We start from the raw sequence: 8,848 nt of genomic DNA, 5'->3' as shown, positions 1-8,848 counted from the left end.
CATCTTTGCCATCACTTATTTTCTAGCTTTTTTGATAGTAGACACTTTAGTGGGTATGAAGTGCTAACTTACTGTGGTTCTTATTTGCATTTCCTTGATGACTAATGACATTTAATATTTTTTCATGTGCTTTTTGGCCATTTGTATATCTTCTTTGAAGAAATGTCCATTCAAGTTCTTTACCCATTTCTGAATTGGTTTGTTTGGCAAGGAATTTTAAGAGGTCAATTAGGTATAGCCTCTGCATTTTGTGGCTCACATCTAGTAGTGGAGACCATCACATAAACAAATTATTAAAATGATATATAAATGAGGCAGAAGAGCCAGACTAAAGGCTTCCCTTTCTCGTGGACATCAATATGCTGTTGGTGTCAGTGAACAAAAGGGAGGGTTCAGTTTTTTCACCTGGAAGCATGTGGAAGCTGACTGCTTGCTGAGCATTTTGGCCCCATATCTTAAGTAGCAAGTTTCTGAAGAGGTTCAAAAATTATCAGTGATTAATTCAGGAGCATCACCAATTTAAATGTATTTGGGACATATGGCTGATAACTTTCTCATAAAGCAGTCACCAACCTTTGCTTTTTAAAAGGCTTGAGCAGCTTTCTTGACAAGCCACGTCTATTTCTGCTGTGAGTTTTTACCTTACATCGTCACTTAGAGGTATAATCAATTCAGACATTGCAATTTGCTCAAAAGCAAAGTCAGTGATGTCTTAACTGAGCACAGGACAGGGCTGCTATGCCTCTCCTTGATGAGAGAGTCCTTGGAATCAAATGGGAAAATAGTTTTATTTTCATCAAGGAAAGTACTAGCTGCAAAGAAGACTGTGCTTACTACACTAGAGTTTATGGATTATGGTTGGATGCTCAACTCATTAACAAAAATTTAAGAGACTTGAATGTTAATTGTTATCCTAAATAAACCATATTGCATCTGAACGGAAAATGTTGATGATAACGTGCTGGTCTTAGGAGACCGCTTCCCTTGGAAAAAAGGTGGAGCTAAGTATTATTAGCGATGTTTCATGGAACCCATGGGGCAATGCATCCTTCCCCTGAAGGAGTTTCCACTGTCTGAGTGCACTCCTTTGCAGAATGAATCCCATATAAGTGGGAGGGAAAAGGAGGTGTCAGGGGGTTGGTGCCAACAATGAATGACTCAGGAAAGTTAGGAGCCTGCCAGTTGCCTAGAATGTGGTATTTGGGTAGCACTAGGTTGTTTTGCCAAAGAGCAATTTCTCTTCTTATCAGGAGGAATTGGCCTGGAACTTCAAAAGAAAGAGTTGCTGCCTTGACCTGAGTTCATTTCGATTAGAAATTTCCTGGGGTTTTGACAGGAGAAGAGAAACTGCAGGTGGGAAGCCAGATTTCTGGCCGTGGGCAGAGAGAAAGCCCATGTCTACAATATACCAGGGTTATCAGGGTGGGTACACTCCTTGGAAATCTTTCTAGAGGCATCCCATAAAAATGGCTTTCAAGCTTCCTCTGGATTCTGGTTTCTTGATCACCCAAACATTACTTTCCTTGCCTTTCCTTAAGTCTATAAACATGTCATGAACTGTTTAACAATCATCAGAGTTTCCTTCCCTCAAAATGCATAGGGAACTAGAAACCCAAGACAGATAAAACCAGAATAAACCCCAGAGCAATGAATTCCCTGGCAATCTCCACGTTAGGGATACAACCCAGACCAGAACTGGAATCGGCAGAGTGAGCGTAAACAGTTTCCTATGTACCAGCTGTGTGATGATGGGTAATTCCTTTAAATCTGAGCTTCAATTTCTTCATCTCTAAAATAGATGTCATATCAACATCAAACCATTATTACAAGCATTACTGGTATGGGAGATGATGTCTGTGAAAATATTTTGTAAAAGTGTCATATAAATGATTGTTCTTAATCAAGGGGTGTTTGTATCTAAACCTCCAAGCTCCCAGAGAGGGACTGTTTCCTTCATGTATTTACTCAACTGAATGCATAGGTAGTGACCAGAACTTTATAAATTCTAAAAGTTCCCATAATTTTAAACAACTGTTAAATGTTATGATTCCCTATTTCCCACCCCCATCTCCTCCGAAAAAACCACTTTAAAGGTTTTCTAAACAATCACATTTCTCAAAGACAAGCAATCAGGGATATGAAATATTTTCCCATCTATGATTCATCTAAACTGAGTGAAAGGGTGTTGACTTTGGAGAGACACTCACACACTGAAACGCCTTATTATTGGTAACTCCCAAGTCATTTGTCAGACTTTCATTGTATGTAGTTATGCTTTAGGAATTTAGGACTCAAATCCTAATTCATGCAATACACCATGAGATCACACAATTCTAATGTCTTTGAGGTTTTTAAATTTTTTATTACTAAAAAACTACCAATGACAAAATCGGGATTGCCCGCTATTGTGTTTCCCAGCCAGAGGTTAGCAGTTTGGTGAATGGTCTATCAGAATTTTCTTCTATATAGTCCCAGATATATAATATTCTTACAAATAATACATATACACTGGTATTTCTTGATTCATCGGTTTGTGACAATATCTACAGGCTCCCCATTAGGAAAGATGAGGAGTTGGGTAGCTCACACTTCCCTTCCTTTGCTTCCTTTTTTGTAGTTGCTATTTTTGGTTCTTCTATTTGTACTTCCACATAATTTTGTGAACCTATGTTTGCTCCTCCATCAGCCTGTAACTTGTGATCCCTTCCATGTTAGATGAAGATATAGATGTCACCTTCTGCTCCACTTTTCTACATTGTCACCTACATTTTTTGTCAGCTGAACTTTAACAATGTCAGGGATGAAAACATTCACTTTCTCTTCTGCATGTAGAGCTAATGTCCCCATTTTGTCAGGTGGTATCATGAGTTGATTATTTTAGGATCAAGATCAAAATCACACCACACTTTGGTTTGCTTCACATTTGGCCATGAGTTTCTTATACCATCTCCCCCATTGTTTCTAATTGCCTTACTTTTCTTTTTGATGGAAGAAATAGACATGTTTTCTTCATCATGTCATTAACATCATCTGGCTTCTTAGTTACTCTATTACTTGGATCTATTTCATTCCTCTTGTTGAAGACATTCTACTTGGAGCTCCCTGCCTTTCTGTTCTAACATGGAACAAACAGCTTTCCAGCTTCACTGAACAATTCTTATCTTGGAACTGCTTTTCATTAGACTTCTGGGTTGGTTCCACCATTACTTGTTTGTCTTTTTTTTTTTGGTGGGGGAGCAGTGGTAGATTTTTTATACTCTTTTTTGATGAAGCATACTCTCAAGTAGCTTACTTAGAAATACTTAAAAAGTAATGATTTTTAGTTTTATGTGAAAATACATTATGTTTTATATAGCTATTTTCCATTCAAAATAATTTTTTCCTCAGAACTTTGAAGGGATTGTTCCATTATCTTCTAGCATTCAGTATCCTCAAAGAGACATCTGATGTTAATCTGATCTTATTCTTTTGTAAGTAACTTATTTTTTCTCTGAAAAATTTTAAGATCTTCTATTTATTCTTGGTGTTCTAAAATTTCATGGCATTGGATATAGGTATTTTTTACTATTCATTCTGCTTGGCATTGAGTCCTTCAGCCTAGAGATTCCTTCAATTCTGATAAATTTTCTTTTATGATTTCTTTGATAATATCTTTTCCTGTGTTTTCTCTTTTGTCTTTTTTTGGGAACGCCAGTAATTCAGATGATGGGCCTCCTAAATTAATCCTCTCTCTTGTTTTTCTCCCGGCTTTATTTCTAACTTTCTGGCCTATATTCTGAAAGATTTCCTTACCTTTATCTTCAAACCTTTCTCTTTATTATTTTTTCCTGACGATCATTTAATTTCTGAGATTGTTCCTGTTTCATAGTGTCTTCCTGTTTTATGGCTACAGTATCTATGTTCTCAAATCTGTTGAAAATATATATATTAGAGAGTTAATTTCCTTAGCTTTTCTGACTTATATCTGTTTTTTCTGGAGATAGTTGTTGTTTCATTCACCTTGGCCTTTCTCTTTCATCACGCTGCTTTTCTTATGCCTGACCATGCATATTTAAAGAATAGGAGCCTGGGTTTTTCTGAACAATTGGTTCAGATTTCTTGTATATACATATTCATGTATTCCCATTAGGATCCTCCCATCAATAGATTAGCTAACAGGGTGCCCTATGCATGTGATAAAGGGTTTCTTGACTGGCAGCTGAGTAAGAAGAAAATCATTCTGATTCTTGATCTTTTGTATGTGACTTAATTTCACTCTCTAGAAATTCGTAGGCTCTTTTACCAGAGTTTTGAAATTTCACAATGATGTGCTTTGCTATAGGTTGATTTTCATCCACTCTTCTGAGCCATTCATTGGATTCTTTAAATTTGGAAATGTTTTCTTCTGCTTTGGGAAATGCTCTTGAATTTTTTCTTTGATCATTTTCTTTCTTTTTCTTTTTCTTTTTTTTTTTTTTTTGGATACTTTCTTTCCTCTATTTTTTTGGAACTCTTGGACTGCAAGATTTATATAATTTCACCTTTCTATTTTTTAAATCTTTGTTGTTTTGCTCTACTTTTGGGAGATTTTTCCAACTTCATCTTCCAATCCTACTTTGAGTCCTTCATTTCTGCTGTCATATTTTAAATTTTCAAGCCTTTTTTTTGTTCTTGGACTTTTAAAAAATAGGATTTTATTTTTGCTTCATGGAAGCAAAATCTTTTCTTACCTCTCACATATTCTAAGATTGTTTATTTTTCTTTTTCCTGCATGGCTTTTCTTCCAAATCCCCCACCAATGCCATTTGTTTTTGTCTCTATTATGCCAGAGGCCTTTCTCAAATGTCTAGCATTTCTTGGTCTATTCATGTAAGAGTGAAGTGCTAAAGAGCTGATCAGAAGCTCTGTGATTCCGAGGTTATCTGGCTGGGTTGTTTTCTTGTGGGACCCTCCATATCAGTGTCTTTAGGTCTTTCCTCTTGGAATAGTCAGGTTTTCCAGAGAAAAATCGTCTAGTCTCTTGCCTGGAGGATATCAACATGGCTGGCAGCATTTCATTTACCCAGTGGAATGTGGGAGTGGAGGGGCTCACCATTCCCTATGTAACTTACTCAATCCCCCTGCCATTCATCATGATAAATCTGCATTCAGTGTTGCTGAATGTATTCCAGTACAGAAAGTTTTTTAAAAAAATCCAACTGTGAAAATAAACTTCCAGTTTACTGCCAGGGTAAAGGGGAAGATGATCAGCTTCGTGGAATAAGAAGAGACAATGGCATCTTTTTTCTTTTTAACCTTTAGTTATGGAGAATTTCAAACATCCACAGGGGATAAAACAGAATAGTGTGATAACCCTCCATGGGTACATTTCCAGCCATCATCACATTGCTAGTTCTGCTCTGTATGTACATCTTTCTTCCACTTTCCTTATCCTGTGTCACTTTGAAACACATTCCAAATATCGTTTCATCTGTTTTCATTCAGTACATATCTCTAAAAGGACATTTTAAAGGAACATATTCTTGATTATAAAACCTAAAATTAACAATTCTTTAATATTATCAAACCTCCATAAATGTCATATGTTTTTATTTATTTTTATATTTGTTAGTTGCAGTCAGAATACAAATAAGGTCCATATATTCTGGCTAGTCAATGTGTCTTTTCACTTGCAATTTATAGATTCCCCCGTGTGCAATTTTTAAAATTGGAATGTATTTGATGAAGAGACTGAGTTGCTTGTCCTTGAGTTTCTCATGGTCTGGATATTGCTGATTGCATCTCTGAAGTGTAGGTTAACATTTTTCTCTGTCTAACATATTTCCTGTATATTGGTAGTTGGATCTGTATGTTTAATTGCTTCTTGTTATTGTTCATTCTTCAAGTTCACTGATCCTTTCCTCTGTCTGCTCCATTTTGATGTTGAGTCCACCCAGTAAAGTTTTAATTCCAGTTAATGTATTTTTCAGTTCTAAAACTTCCATTTGGTTCCTCTTTATCTCTTCTATTTCTTTGCTGATATTCACTGATCCTAGGCTATCATTGAAATGATGTCTTTTAAAATGTGAACAAATGAGAGAGTGGCAGAATATGGTAGTCAGCCTCCAAGGTGACTCCCTGTCTCTTAGTCTTCACACCCTGTGTAGCCCCTCTCACATTCAACCAGGGTTAGTCTGTGTAAACAATAGCATATGGCGGGAGTGATGGCACATCACTTCAGAGATTAGGTTGTAAAGGACCGTGATTTCTGTCTTGGGCACTCTCTCCCATGCATGCATACTCAGATCACTTGCTCTGGGAGAAGTGAGATGCTCTGTAGTTGAAAGATTACAGCAATCTGTGAAGAGACCCATGTGGTGGGGAACTGAAGTCTCCAGCCAACAGCCATGGAGGAACTGAGACCTACTATCTACCACGTAAGTGAATTTAGAAATATATCCTCCCCTTATTGAGCCTTCAGATGAGACTGCAGTTCCAGCAGAAGCTTGAAGGCAGCCTTATGAGAGGCTTTGAATCAGGACCACCAGCTAAGCTGTCTCCAGATTCTGGCCCACAGAAACTGTGCAATTGTAAGTTTTTTTAAGCTGTTAAGTTTTGAGGAAATTTGTTATGTATTATCAGATAACTAACATATCAGGTGTGTACCTGAGTCTTGGCTCTACCACTTACTAAAAGATGCAGGACATGCTGGATAGCCTTGTGAGCTCCAGTTTCTTTACTTGGAACTCAATGACCATTGTTTTCTCATCTACTTCTTTGGGGTTGTTATGAGTCTCACATAAGATAAAACATACAGGTATTTATCAAACCTAACTCCCCTATTTAAAGATGAAAACTGGAAAGCCAAAGGAATGAAAAGAATTGACAAATGAGCATTAAGGTACAGAGGAATTATATGACTTGTCCAGGCTTCAACTATTTAGAAAAAGAGCAAGGACCGGAATCCAGGGCTTATGACTCCAAGTGCAGTTATTTTCCCTATGATGCTTAATGTATCACATGCTATTAACATTAAATAGTAACTCTGTGTTTCTGGAAAATAGGAAGCAAGTAAATTGCAAATTGTACATGATTAACCAAGTGGATTGTATTTCTTCTATGGCACATGATAAATTTGAAATAAATCCAAGAGGGTCAGAGTTGTTCCAATTCAGCTTTTACATCATAAAGCCAACACAGAGCCAGTTAACCCTTCCTAAAGCTCTTCGTTGCTCTACCAGCCATCCCAACGTGCTCAGTCCAAGCACATAGACGCCCAGCCAAAAGGTGACTAATACCATCTCTTCACACCCAAACCATGTACATTAGGCAAATAGCTCCTTTAAAACCTTGCTAGACAAGTTGGTATCAGTATCATTAAACTACAAATACCCCTTTGTAATGCAGTTTTAGTAAAAAAAAAAAAAAAAAAAAAGTTGACTGAGAGGAGAGAAATTAACAGTATTTTGAGCTAACAAGGTCAGACCATTTGGGCAACAGTGATTAACCTCAACAGGGTTACAAACATTTTAATTAACATTTTTTTCCTTAAAGAAATACTTTGGTAAACCACCTCACCTGTTTTCCCCTCAACTTTAGTCTACTGACAAAGGAGAAAGTGACATTTTAAGATGTTGAAAAAAACTGATTTTGATCAGATTTTAAAAATATATATGTCGACACAAAGGAAAAATGAAAACAAAAATAGTTGTGTTGGAGTGGTAGGGTCATTTTTTCCATTCTTAAGTTTTTAATTTTTTAAAATATATTAATATGTAATATATAATAAAACGTTATATAAATACTACATAGTAATATATTTATATATAATTTATATTATATATTTACATTATATTTTTAATTTAAAAATTCAAATTTATATGTCTGTCTTGACAGAATGGGATTTAATAGATCTTTGGGATTTAAATAACTAGTTATGGTTTAATTTTTCACTTTATGTGCATCAGTTAAGATTCTTTTGTTGCAAGCAACAGAAACTAACTCCAGCTACTTAAACAAAAAGAGAATCTACTGGAAGGGTACGGGAGAGAGTATAGGACCCAAAGGGAGGCCTTAGAGAAGCAGGAAGCAGGTAGCCACTGAGTGTCCACCCCCCTGACCGTAAGTCCTTGCCACTGGCGTAAGCGAACACTCGCGAACTCTGTGTCTTCTGTGCTCAGTCCCTGGGTCTAAGGTGCAAAATGCTCAGACAGTGAGATTCTGCTTGGCCAAAGATGTGCCATGCTAGGATGTTCTAAGCTGGACAAAGGAGGAAGTTGAATGAAATCTCCCAGATCCCCTCGATTTTTGTGTGGGAAAGCAGAACACATTGAGGATAACTTCCTACCACACAACACTCAGCAGTGGGCAGATAGTCACCCTAAAAGGAGATGAGAATACTGATTGGCAGGTCTAGTGTCCACTAAATCGTAGATTTATTCTCACCACTGGATGAGAAGTTTGTGAGAACATGAACTGTCTTCCAGCAGTATTTTAGATGGACACTCACATCTTTCCTCCTCACCTATCAAAGACCAGTGAATACATGCTTTGGGCCTGACATTTTGGTGTGATGCTCTATATATGGGGTCCCAAATCCCGGACCATGGACCAGTAATGGCCGTGGTCTGTTAGAAACCAGGCTGCACAGCAGGAGGTGAGCGGTAAGTGAGGGAGCGAATCTTCCTCTGTATTTGTAGCCGCTTCCTGGTGCTGGCATCACCTCCTCAGCTCCACTGCAGATCATAAAGTATTAGATTCTCGTAGGAGTGCCGGTCCCTGGTGCCAAAAAGGTTGGAGACTGCTGCTGTGTATAACTTGATCTAATCTCTACACTCAAATTATATGAATCCATTATCAATACCTAGTGCTGTCTTTCTAGGTCCTTCCC

This window comes from Pteropus medius, unplaced genomic scaffold (assembly GCF_902729225.1).
Source record: "Pteropus medius unplaced genomic scaffold, Ma_sr-lr_union100, whole genome shotgun sequence".
Taxonomy (NCBI): domain Eukaryota; kingdom Metazoa; phylum Chordata; class Mammalia; order Chiroptera; family Pteropodidae; genus Pteropus; species Pteropus medius.
This window is presented reverse-complemented; position numbering follows the sequence as displayed.